This window comes from Gymnoscopelus braueri, assembly GCF_963280865.1.
Source record: "Gymnoscopelus braueri genome assembly, chromosome: 10".
Taxonomy (NCBI): domain Eukaryota; kingdom Metazoa; phylum Chordata; class Actinopteri; order Myctophiformes; family Myctophidae; genus Gymnoscopelus; species Gymnoscopelus braueri.
The window spans coordinates 51,845,560-51,859,590 of NC_137611.1; positions in this window are offsets into that span (position 1 = coordinate 51,845,560).

Consider the following 14,031-nt stretch of genomic DNA (forward strand, 5'->3'; position numbering starts at 1 on the left):
TTTAAAATGATCCTAGATTAACTAGAGACGATATTGATTTAAATAAAAAATATGTTTCCAAATGTATGGAGTGTCTTTGTCAACATATCTTCTTGTTTTCTTAATAGTTGATGTGTTTCACATTTAATTTGCCACTTTTATGGGTTACCCATAATGTTAAAGGTTCGATGACATTCATTTTCACTTTTTTTATTTTCAATGTTTTATTTGGGGTTTTATGACCTCAATTACACCCAAAAAACCTGAACTTAGAACATTCAGTGGATTTTCTGTGGTCTGGGGTTTTCTGAATAATTAGGCTGAAAAGTAATCTGAGCTTGGCCCTTCGACAGTGAGGTCACAGTCGATTAATCCCGCCCACTCTCCTCCTCGCCCCTCCCCTCCCCTATCCTTTCCTTTGGGGGGGGCGGAGCAGAGGCGATGATTGACAGGCAAAATCCCTCACCAGCGACACCCGCAGGCAAAGATTTCTTTTTTCATTGCAGTTGAAAAGGCTTTAGAAATGTGAGAGAAAAACACCTGCCATGGATCACTGGAATGGAATTTTCACTTAAAACTTTTTGTACACTTTTGAAGGACCAGGACAAAGACTTTGAATGTGGTGTAAAAGTGAATGTCATTAAACCTTTAACACAGCAGAGGGTAGACTGCAGACAGACACAGAAGTCGCATTTCAGTGACATCACTGTCTTTACGAACGCCGAGCGTCCACTCTGAAGTGAGGAATTCTCATCCCAATCCCGACTGATATATTTCTATATTTTGAGATCTCATAGGCTTATATAAATTTTCTACCCGCCACGGAGCTCCGACGGTACATGACAAATTAAAACGTGTGGGTTTACCGTTGTTGTATTAACTTGCCTTAATGTAAGTTGGGGATATAACCCAACTAAATGGAGGAGTGACATATCCCGACATTTTCAACTACTTAGTGAATACTCCAGGTTAGAATATACAAATAGTCTTGCAAGATGCTGTTTGGATAATTAAAATAAATAGCCTATAAAAATGATACTTGAGAGACACAAACGTATCTGAGTATTGAAAACCTCAAGGGATGCGTCCGTGACGTATATACCATGTGACCACTTAAACCTTAGATTTCAGATGCTAGAACTTTTGAGACACTGATGGAGAATATTATAGTATAGTGTGGGTTGTATATTGAGATGGCAGGTATGTCACATTAAAAAGGACAAATCAAACAAAAGGGGCACTTTATTAGAACACCCAAAAAATCGCTACAGCCTCAGTAGTTAACCAGTGAAATTACGGTGTTTTACAATGCCTCTCATAGAGATTGCATTGAGAGCTGCAGTTCATCGTTCTAAAGGACCTCGAGTAACGGCACTGTGTCAAAAGTGGGCGTGAATTTGTAGGCGCCCCTCTTCAGGCCGTGTGTGTCTATAGAAATGAGGACTGGCATCAGAGTGTCACGATCCGTGCCTTGTTCTGTCACCCAGTTGTGTTTTCTTGTGTTCATTGTTTCTTAGTTATAGTAAGGCTTTTTTTTACTTTACACTGTGTACCTTATATTTAGTAGTAATGTAGTGTATCCTGGTTTCCTCCATAGAGGATATGCGCGTGACATCATCGTACCCGGAAGTTATGCGGGAATGCCTACTGAGTGGCAAAAAATGACTCTCTGGCCTTGACAGCCAAACAGAAAAGTCCTATCTGATTGTATTAAACAACGTTAAACTCACCAACATTGCAGCTGTACGGAAAGCTTGAATTATCCTCTTTCTATCTGCAAAGTTTTTGTTTCATAAAAACCCACCGTAGGCTACACATGTTATGAGATTTGTCAATAAATTCCGTGCAGGTGATTATTAAGTGTGCAATTTAGAAACAGGTGGTACGCAGGACCGTTGAGTGATTTCCAACTAACTCCAATGCTCCATGTTGCTCAATGTTTTGCCACTCAGTCTAGATGAGGGGAGGTGTGTCCCGGTGGACAAGTGACGCAAGTGCATACTCTCTATTGCTGCTGTTACCCGTCTTATCTCGCCTCCCTGTGATTAGTAGTTATTGTCTCCGCCAGGCCGAAAGGCATGGCGAGAGAGTATGTTTTACCCCCTGTCCGTCCGTCCGTGTGTCCGTGTGTCCGTGTGTCCATCTGTCTGCGAGCAGCTAATCTCCGGCACCGTTGGCCCGCTCTCTGCGAAACTGTGCACACACACTCCAAGAACAATTCAAGGACCCCAACGGAAACAATTTTTTTTTTTGGCCGGACCTTTTAGACAAAAGCATTATAAATGTAACTGTGTTGTTTTACATTCTTTTGCCTAATAAAAATGTCAATCAATCAATCAAAACTCCCTGGATGCCAATTCAGAACCTCTGCCCCAAATTTTTCACATGGGCCTGTTATAGCGCCACCAGGAGGCCGATTTGTGCAAAACACATTTTTGGATATTACTCATACAGATTTTATCCAAACATCACGTAAATCGGTACACAGTATCTGTCATGTGATCAACACGGATCTGTCCAAAAGAGTGCTCCGTTTTGAACAAAATGCCTCAAATCATGAACACAGCAGGCAATTCCCATGAAATTTTGCACGCATATTTCCACTATGCCGAGGAAGAAATGCCACTTGAATACTTTAGAATCAGCCTCATGGTGGCGCTATAACTGCACCGATCTGTGTAAAACTTTGTATGCACACTCCCTAGAGGTCAAGGAAAAACCTTTGCCCTGCATTTTTAACCTCTGCCTTTTATAGCGCCACCAGGAGGCCAACTTATGTAAAACAATTTTTTTTTAATTACTCCTTCCAATTTTATCCAAATTTCAAGCAAATCGGTACACATGATCTCTATAGTCATGTGATCAAGACGGACGTGTTTTTTTCATATTCCATCCTGATTGGCTAAGATTGACATCTAAAGTTTGCAGTTATGGCTTGTTTTGAACAAAATGCCGCAAATCATGAACGCAGCGTCCTATTGCGGTCAAACTTTGCACGCACATTCACACTATGTTGAGGAACAAATGTCACCCTTTTAACATTGGCCTGTTATAGCGCCACCAGCAGGTCTAATTTAGCAAACCAATTTTTTTTAACAGAATGCCTCAAATCATGAATGCAGTGTCCAATTGCCGTGCCAGGCCTAAGAAGAAATGGCACCCCTTTTCACATTGGCCTATTATAGCGCCACCAGGAGGCCACAATAACCTAACTGACCTGGCGGAGACTTGTGCTCCGAAGAGCGCTTTTTCTAGTCTCCACCTGTGTCCTGTTTGTCCCCTAGCCTATCCCTGTGTTGATTGTCAGTTTAGTTCACCTGTGTGTTATCACTGCCATCAGTAAGTTGTATGTAGTTGCTTGTGAGTACCAGTCCTAAGCATCTTTATTCCTCGTATTTAGATCTCCTAGTGTTTCCCAGTGCATATATTTCCTAGATTCCTCCTTGTTGAAGATTCCCTGGTGTTCCTAGTGTTCTGACTGTCAATTAAAAACAAAATGTAGGAAACAAAAAACAAAGGGATATTTTCCGACCCAGTGTTTGACTCAATTGTCATACATCTAACAATTGAGTGGTTTAATTCATAAACTTCATAAAGCTGCACACTAATACATAAACGTCATAAACCGGAGTTTATAAAACTGTATGTATGGCCTACAGGTAAGTCACTGCTGTTTATTCCATGTCTTGTGAGCAGCTCTTTGAATGGATACATTATTTAAACCACTTAATAAAACCCCTGAATCCGGAATGTGGGGAAAACCTTTGCCGGAAATTGCAGATAGATCATTTATTTTCAGCGAAAGCGTTCCCCACAATATCAGAAAACAGAACCCTACAGAGTTGACTCCGGTCAACCATATGTAGGGTTTAAGTGGCTACTAATAAGTCACTGTAGGACAGTTTGTTCCCGGTGTGTGAGAAGCAGCTCTCTGAATGAATGTGAACTCAGGTGAACCAGGTTCCACATGAACTTCGTGGACACACGCAGGGTTCACTGCAGGTCTTTTCTACAATAACAGACAAGAGATTCTGAATGGGAGACTATCGGGTCATTTAAGTAAACAGGGAAGATACGCTGCAAACAGTGGAAAGTGTGTCGACCTTGTTAGAAGCACTCGGAAGTCAGGACAGCCAGTAGAGAGAGAAACGCTGACACTGTTTACTCATGAGCTCACTTTTACTTTAAAGGTTTCATGACGTTCAGTTTTACCACACATTAAAAGTCTTTGTCATGGTCGTATAGAATGTTTTAACAAAAAATTCCACTCCATTGATCCATGGCAGGTGTTTTTTTCTCACATTTCTAAAGCCTTTTCAACTGCAATGAAAAAAGAAATCTTTGCCTGAAGGCAGAGGCAATGATTGACAGGCAAAATCCCTCACCAGCGACACCCGCGTGTCGCTGGTGAGGGATTTTGCCTGTCAATCATTGCCTCTGCTCCGCCCCCCCCCCAAAGGAAAGGGGAGGGGAGGGGAGGGGAGGGGCGAGGAGGAGAGTGGGCGGGATTAATCGGCTGTGACCTCACTGCCGAAGGGCCAAGCTCAGATTACTTTTCAGCCTAATTATTCAGAAAACCCCAGACCACAGAAAATCCACTCAGAGTCAAGACAGAACGCCTTATATTGGCCTGCATTTGTGATACTCTCACAGAGAATGAATCAAAAAGTGAAGTTATTATAGGTGTAAACTAGCTGTTTCCCCCCCTTTCCATTTGTGAATAGTAATACAGTTATGGACTGACCATGTAGCAGAGCCTACCTCATTATAATTATAATCATTCAATAATTTGAATGATTTTACTTTTATTCTCATTAATATTACCCCCCCCCCCCCCTTCTACCAGACTTGGCTACAGCGTCACATTATTAAGTGACGTATTCATCAGGATCGCTTTGCAGATCTGCAAGCTCACACCGCGGCGCAGATTGAATATATTCGGGGCGCAACACCGTTGTACGTCGAAGCATACATTGGTCGTTACTGGATGGATTGGAGCTGCTACTTGTGCAGAGAGACAGACTGCTTGAGATCGCTAAACATTAATATGCTACTAGATAGCAAGAGAAATGACACACTATCCAAAATTATAAAGAGGATATGTGACAGTGCTGAAAACAGGGCATTTAAAGATGAATATGGAGTATGGAAAGCAAACTATGTGTTAATCTTACCTGGTCTCATCAATGCAAAGCCGTTGCGTTTCATCGGCTACACAGGGTTTGGCTGTTTGCAAGCCAAGGAATATAATTTTAGACGGCACCACTAGAGGAAGCATGGAATGGTAGCCTACCAGGCAAGTTATAAAAAAGTTTAATAAGCATCCTTCAAGAGGGGATAGATTCATAGCCTTAGCCCCATTAAGTACCTCTCACTTCGCTATACAGCTCCGAGATGAGGTACTATGCCGAGGTCTCCCAGAATCAGTGGAACGGCCGCAAAGGCTCCGCTGTTGACCCTTTTGTCAACATTGTATCCAAAAACTAATAATAAACTAATTCCAGAGCGTACAGATGTTTAAGGTTTGGTGCGGCACAAAATATTTTAGGTCAGGGACGAAACTACGCGTTTAAATCGCTTATTTAGTCAGCCTGTGGCCATGTTTCCCATTGTAGCCGAACCGGGAGCAGTACTGGCAGCGGACGTAGGGGGGTTTTCCGGGTTGAATCATTATCAAAATAATTTGTTTTAATATAAGACATGGATCCACCACAGCTGCACCTGATTGTCCTATACATAAACTGTGTGTGTGTGTGTGTGTGTGTGTGTGTGTGTGTGTGTGTGTGTGTGTGTGTGTGTGTGTGTGTGTGTGTGTGTGTGTGTGTGTGTGTGTGTGTGTGTGTGTGGGTGGGTGTGCGTGCGTACGTGTGCGTGTGTGTGTTTGTGTGTGTTTGTGTGCGTGTGTGTGTGTGGCAGTGTGTGTGGCATTGCAGTGTTGGAACAGCTGACTTATTTCTCTCGGTCCGACCCCCGCAGCGGTGTTCCATACAGTAGCGATCCAGATAAATATCAAACATGTTTGAAAATGGTCTGGGTGGCCCCGACCGTCCTGTGAGCAACTCGGGAGGGTTCAGATTGGATCTTTGAAACCTCACACTAGACGATATTTATGCCCAAGATTCGTCCCCGATCTAGGCAGGGCACGCCCCCACCGATATCCGGGAAGGTTGTTTTTTACCCCGATTATCTCGTAGTGTAAGGCCACCCTAAGTGAGAAGATAGCAGCCAGGGGAATGAGGCTGACACGTCACTGTTACATACACCAGGAGCTCCTAGCCATAGTGCTGTTGGAAACCAACACACAGGCACTGATCACGAGGACGTCCTATACCTACGGCATACAGTATGAGGAGGTACTAAAGATGCAGGGCAGCTGTTTGAGATGGCCAGATGAATGCAGGAATTGGAGGATGGACATGGCTGGAGTCGCCGCTGCCTGGAAAACTCGTCTGAGGAAGACCTAGAGCAGTGGGTCTCAAACCTTTTTCATTTCAAGGACCCCCAGTTTGATATGCAGTAGCCCACAGAGCCCCATTTGATAGAAGAATATATCTCTTGGGCCGCGATCTATAATATAAAATCCTAACTCTGAGAATGTCAAATTTACAATTCATAAACTCTTGGAGTTACAGTCCCATAACACCTCAAGGTCCCCCAGTGGTCCCCGGACCACTAACCTAGAGAAAGGGAAGGCACAACATGATTCTTGTGTAGGTGGGCGCTCGGGTCGTGCAGGTCCTCCACCGCAGAGTTTAGCGGTTTGAATCCAGCGCGGTCCATCCAGTTTCGCAAAGCATCTATATGAACACAATTGGCGTGTGGAGTTTGCATGTTCTCCCTGTGTCTCCTAGGGTAGGTACCCTCACAAAAAAACATGCAGTAATCCTGGTCTCTATACTGCCTCCCCCTGGTCAGCCGGGGCGCCTGATGGAGGGGAAAGGAACTGATTGGAATAACGTGTTCCTTCCACGCACTACGTCTAACCGGAGAAACGGCCCCCTGTCAGGTGATAAGAAGCGGCTTGCTAGCTCCTCATGCATTGAAGGAGGCATGAGCTCAGTTCCGGGCTCTCCCTAGGCTGGCAGAGGGAGAGTAAGGCCCAAGATTACATAGACAATTGGCACTGGGTGAAAAGAATATGGGTTACAAAATTGTGGGATAAAAAAAATAGAAAAAAGGAAAAATGAACACAATTGGCCATGTTTGAAATTCAGGTGGGGAGGGTGATCTTAGCCGCTATGTACAGTATGGTACCTCCAACAGGCTGGGGGCAGCACCTGTCAGTGGGGAATATTGAAAGGGAGTAGGATGGGAGGCTACTTCTTCCCAATGGGGGCTCCTCACTGGCAGGTGAAAAAGTAGGTTAATTTTTTTTTGGCTACTGTAAATTAGGTGCTTTTTGTGCAGGTGGAAAACTTCCAACACATACAAAGTATTACCTACTGTCAGTATTATGCAGTGTTAGGCAAGATACTCGGGAAGATGTCTAAATCCTTTACAAACAAGCTGCCAGAGATGAAAGTCTAACTGTCTCTGTACTTATGATGTTACATTGCATCAAGAGACAGCCTGAAAACTGACTGGTGTTATAATTGGTTATAATCCACCAAAGACAACGCAGTTGTCATTGGTGGTTATTTACCAATTTATTCAGTTGCTGTCATGGCTGCCAGTTCCCACCTGATGTCATGTGGAAGTTCCCACTGCTCCAGATCGTACTGAATAACTGCTAGCTTACATATCGTCTTAAGACTAGGATTCAAGTCTAGCATGTACAGGACACTGGGTTTGTCTCTGTATCCTCTAAAGAGGATGATACGATCTCCCACCATGCAACAGGACATACAACTCTTCAATGGGCGTTTCCCCTTGGGCTCAACCTTCTTCCAGGAGAAGGTCTCTGGATTGAATCTCCACACATCAGTGAAGTACTTCTTCAATTGACTATTGTATCCACCAAATATGTACATCTCTCCATTGTAGGTACAGGCTGAATGACCCCAGTGTCCTTCTGGAAGAAGCTGTGCAGAAGGCGTGTTCAGCCAGCAGTTGGTCTCTGTGTCAAACACTCTGATGTTGTTGTCGTGGTCCGGATAGCCCCCAAATACAAACATCTTTGTCCCAATGATGGTGGCAGAGTGATGTGATGAAACAGGTGGTGGAGTGCCTGTGGTGTTAATTAAAGACCAGACCATTGTGGTGGTGTCGAACTTGTAGATGTCATTAATGTGTCCAGTCAGCTGGTTGTATCCTCCATAGATATACATGACCTTCCCCAAGACACAGGCTGAGTGGTTCTTCCTCCCCTCTGGAACTCTCCCAGAAACACTGGGCTTTAACCATCTGTGGGTGTTGACATCAAATGCATAAAGCAAGTTGGAGTGGTGCCCCTTGACATATATGAAGTCAGCACGCTCCTCTATCTGAAAATTCACTAAACCCCCCCAGATGTAGACAATATCTTCTATGAGCACAGCTGTGTGGTTCACACAGTTAGAGGGAACCTCAGGTGGAAGTTCTCCTCTTCCAGTTGTCACAGGAGACAACTGAATCCATCTCAAAGACACTGTATTGAAGACATGCACTGCAATCTGGTCCCTGTCATTCAAGTTAAAGTACCCTCCAAAGGAGTACAGATTGTGTCCCACTGCTACAGCAGCAGCCAAGGATCTCTTTGTTCCTCTGTTCAGATCCAAGGTCCAGTGCCACATTTTGGACCACAACAACAAAGAGGATGAAAATTAAGCCTTCAAGTCTCTGTAAAACAATGCAGTGATGTTCCACATGCTGACACTTATATTGGTACAGCCGCACAAACACAACTCCATATATGAGCAAAACTAACATCATATAATGACATCAGTGTTGAACTCCTTATTTGGGCAAAACAGGGATCAGACTTACTGTGATCTTATCTCATATCCTGGACCTGGACAGAAGGCGGGTCTGAGGTAATACATTCACTAAAACAACAATAACAACATAGGTTTCATTGACAGATAAAAGCATATTGTGCGATTGAGTTATTTGGCCTGCTGGCAGCGTGCACAAGACATCTGACACTGATCACTGAAGTGGTTTGTGAAACTAGCAAAACCAGGGTCCACACACAAGTCAAACATTTAAAGTTATATGTATTGATCTAAATTAAATAAAGAATTGCAATAATAAACACATAAACTGGTATGAGGTGTAAGTCAGTAATCAGTCATCATGTCTGCAGTGTATGGATGTATGGAGAGTGTGCTGTGTGAGTGTTGTCTAAAAAGGTGTAAGGAAACTGCTTCAAAGGGAGGACAGAGAAAGAGAGAGAGAGTGTGAGAGGTGGGTAGGAGAGGTAGTTTATACCTTCCCAAAACCCCACACCCAGCTGTACTGAGTTGGTCTGACGGCCTGTTCCACTCTGCACTGATCACCACTGATGCTGCCAGCTAGCTAACAGTGGAGGCAGAGGGGCAGGGCCGTCACACCCCCCTCCATAAAAATGGGGTTCCACCACATTATCTACAGAAACAAAAAACCAATTAGCAACCAACAATATAATAAATAACACATGTCCTAATAAAAATTCAAATTGTCAGCTATAACCCTACAGCCCAAAACATCAATTTTCAACCTCACCATAAAGCTTACCAACACATATGTGCACCTGTATGCTGTATACCCCTGAATACCTGTTACTCCACTTTGCCACACCATCCTGCCTCCAGCCTCGGCAACCTTTGTACACAGGAACGAATTAAGGGAGCCAAAGGGAAAACAACAAACATTAGGATAAACAGCAAAACAGGTCAACACAAAACCTAATGTGACAGTGCATCTGCCATCACGCTCTCAGAACCTTTGAAATGGCGAATATCCATATTTTAATGCTGCAAAAATAATGCGAACATGTCGGTGGATTGTGATCTTTGTAAACCACCAGAGGAGTTAAACCAGAATCCAAATACACATCAAAGTGTTGCAAAACTAATATTGGCACCAGAACCTCCTTCTAAATGACTGAATAGTTGAGTTGATAAGTATTGACCTATTGTGAAAAGAAAGCCACCACTCTGTCACCTTACTATGATCTCAGAGGAATGTAATGACTTTTTTGTTGGAATTGGTCCTACTTTTGGCATCCTACATAAACTGTGTGTGTGTGTGTGTGTGTGTGTGTGTGTGTGTGTGTGTGTGTGTGTGTGTGTGTGTGTGTGTGTGTGTGTGTGTGTGTGTGTGTGTGTGTGTGTGTGTGTGTGTGTGTGTGTGTGTGTTAGTGTGCGAGTGTGTGTGCGTGCGCGTGTGCGTGCGCGTGTGCGTGTGTGTGTGTGGCAGTGTGTGTGGCAGTGTGTGTGGCATTGCAGTGTTGGAACAGCGGACGTATTTCTCTCGGTCCGACCCCCACAGTGGTGTTCCATACAGTAGCGATCCAGATAAATATCAAACATGTTTGAAAATGGTCTGGGTGGCCCCGACCGTCCTGTGAGCAACTCGGGAGGGTTCAGATTGGATCTTTGAAACCTCACACTAGACGATATTTATGCCCGAGATTCGTCCCCGATCTAGGCTGGGGTAGGGCGCGCCCCCCCCCCCCCCCCCCCCAATATCCGGGAGGGTTGTTTTTTACCCCGATTATCTCGTAGTGTAAGGCCACCCTAAGTGAGAAGATAGCAGCCAGGGGAATGAGACTGACACGTCACTGTTACATACACCAGGAGCTCCTAGCCAGTAAACTAGTGCTGTTGGAAACCAACACACGGGCACTGATCACGAGGACGTCCTATACCTACGGTATACAGTACATGGAGGTACTAAAGATGCAGGGCAGCTGTTTGAGATGGCCAGATGAATGGAGGAATTGGAGGATGGACATGGCTGGAGTCGCCGCTGCCTGGAAAACTCGTCTGAGGAAGACCTAGAGCAGTGGGTCTCAAACCTTTTTCATTTCAAGGACCCCCAGTTTGATATGCAGTAGCCCACAGACCCCCATTTGATAGAAATATATATCTCTTGGGCCGCGATCTATACTATAAAATCCTAACTCTGAGAGTGTCAAATTTACAATTCATAAACTCTTGGAGTTACAGTCCCATAACTCCTCAAGGACACCTAGGGGTCCCCGGACCACTGACCTAGAGAAAGGGAAGGCACAACATGATTCTTGTGTAGGTGGGCGCTCGGGTCGTGCAGGTCCTCCACCGCAGAGTTTAGCGGTTTGAATCCAGCGCGGTCCATCCAGTTTCGCAAAGCATCTATATGAACACAATTGGCGTGTGGAGTTTGCATGTTCTCCCTGTGTCTCCTAGGGTAGGTACCCTCACAAAAAACATGCTGTAATCCTGGTCTCTAAACTGCCTCCCCCTGGTCAACCGGGGCGCCTGATGGAGGGGAAAGGAACTGATTGGAATAACGTGTTCCTTCCACGCACTACGTCTAACCGGAGAAACGGCCCCGTCAGATGATAAGAAGCGGCTTGCTAGCTCCTCATGCATTGAAGGAGGCATGAGCTCAGTTCCGGGCTCTCCCTAGGCTGGCAGAGGGAGAGTAGCGCCCAGGATTACATAGACAATTGGCACTGGGTGAAAAGAATATGGGTTACAAAATCGTGGGATAAAAGATTTAGCAAAAAAGAAAAATGAACACAATTGGCCACGTTTGAAATTCAGGTGGGGAGGGTGATCTTAGCCGCTATGTACAGTATGGTACCTCCAACAGGCTGGGGGCAGCACCTGTCAGTGGGGAATATTGAAAGGGAGTAGGATGGGAGGCTACTTCCTCCCAGTGGGGGCTCCTCACTGGCAGGTGAAAAATTAGTTACAATTTTTTTACCTACTGTAAATTAGGTGCTTTTTGTGCAGGTGGAAAACTTCCAACACATACAAAGTATTACCTACTGTCAGTATTATGCAGTGTTAGGAAAGATACTCGGGAAGAATCATAATTTACTAGTTACATTACTAATTACTCCTTTAAAACTAGATTTCTTAAAGTAACTAGTTACAGTACACGTAATATTTACTTGTGCTATTGTTTTAATTGTTAGTTGTTTTTCATATTTTAATTCTCTAATGAAATAATTGCGCTTACATTTTATTCTTATTGAAGTCTAAGGTTCTACAAATGTATAAAGGCCCCCTATTCCTTTTTTTCAGGGTATGAAATGACATGGCATTGTAGGTGTGGTCAGCCATGGAGGCAGGGTGGTGTGAGGGGCGGGGGAGGGGTCGAGTGTGGAGCAGCTGACATCACTCGACAACCCATAAAGTGTACTGTAGGGAGGAAGATGCACATTTTTATATCAACATGTATAACCAGCCGTTAAAGGTCTATGCAACTACATGGCATATTTACTGAAAAAAATGTCTAAATCCTTTACAAACAAGCTGCCAGAGATGAAAGTCTAACTGTCTCTGTACTTATGATGTTACATTGCATCAAGAGACAGCCTGAAAACTGACTGGTGTTATAATTGATTATAATCCACCAAAGACAACACAGTTGTCATTATTTACAATTTTTTTCAGTTGCTGTCATGGCTGCCAGTTCCCACCTGATGTCATGTGGAAGTTCCCACTGCTCCAGATCGTACTGAATAACTGCTAGCTTACATATCGTCTTAAGACTAGGATTCAAGTCTAGCATGTACAGGACACTGGGTTTGTCTCTGTATCCTCTAAAGAGGATGATATGATCTCCCACCATGCAACAGGACATACAACTCTTCAATGGGCGTTTCCCCTTGGGCTCAACCTTCTTCCAGGAGAAGGTCTCTGGATTGAATCTCCACACATCAGTGAAGTACTTCTTCAATTGACTATTGTATCCACCAAATATGTACAGCTCTCCATTGTAAGTAAAGGCTGAATGATTCCAGTGTCCTTCAGGAAGAAGCTGTGCAGAAGGCGTGCTCCGCCACTAGTGGGTCTCTGTGTCAAACACTCTGATGTTGTTGTCGTGGTGCGGATAGCCCCCAAATACAAACATCTTTGTCCCAATGATGGTGGCAGAGTGTTGTGATGAAACAGGTGGCAGTGTGCCTGTGGTGTTAATTAAAGACCAGACCATTGTGGTGGTGTCCAACTTGTACATATCATTAGTGTGTCCAGTCAGCTTGTTGTATCCTCCATAGATATACATGACCTTCCCCAAGACACAGGCTGAATGGTTCCTCCTCCCCTCTGGAACTCTCCCAGAAACACTGGGCTTTAACCATCTGTGGGTGTCGACATCAAATGCATAAAGCATGTTGGAGTCTTGCCCCCAGATATTAATTAAGTCGCCAACCTCCTCTATCTGAAAATGCACTACACCGCCCCAGATGTAGATGATATCGTCAATGAGTACAGCTGTGTGGAACACACAATTGAAGGGAACCTCAGGTGTATGTTCTCCTCTTCCAGTTGTCACAGGAGGCAACTGAATCCATCTCAAAGATACTGTATTGAAGACATGCACTGCAATCTGGTCCCTGTCATTCAAGTTACAGTACCCTCCAAAGGAGTACAGATTGTGTTCCACCGCTACAGCAGCATCGAAGGATCTCTTTGTTCCTCTGTTCAGATCCAAGGTCCAGTGTAACATTTTGGACAACAAGAACAAAGTGGATGAAAGTTAAGTCTTCAAGTCTCTGTAAAACAATGCAGTGATGTTGCACACACTAACACTTATATTGGTACAGCCACACAAACACAACTCCATATATGAGCAAAACTAACATCATATAACATGACATCAGTGTGGAACTCCTTATTTGGGCAAGACAGGGGTCAGACTTACTCTGATCTGATCTCATATCCTGTACAGAAGGCGGGTCTGAGGTAATACATTCACTAAAACAACAATAACAACAGAGGTTTCATTGACAGACAAGATAATATTTTGCGATTGAGTTCTTTGGCCTGCTGGCAGCGTGCACAAGACATCTGACACTGATCACTGAAGTGGTTTGTGAAATAAGCTGCGGACGGGCGCACGGACGCACGCACGGACGGACGGACGGACGGACGGACCGCCTGACCGCCCAACTGACCGTCTACCGCCTGCCTGACCGTCTACCGCCTGCCTGACTGA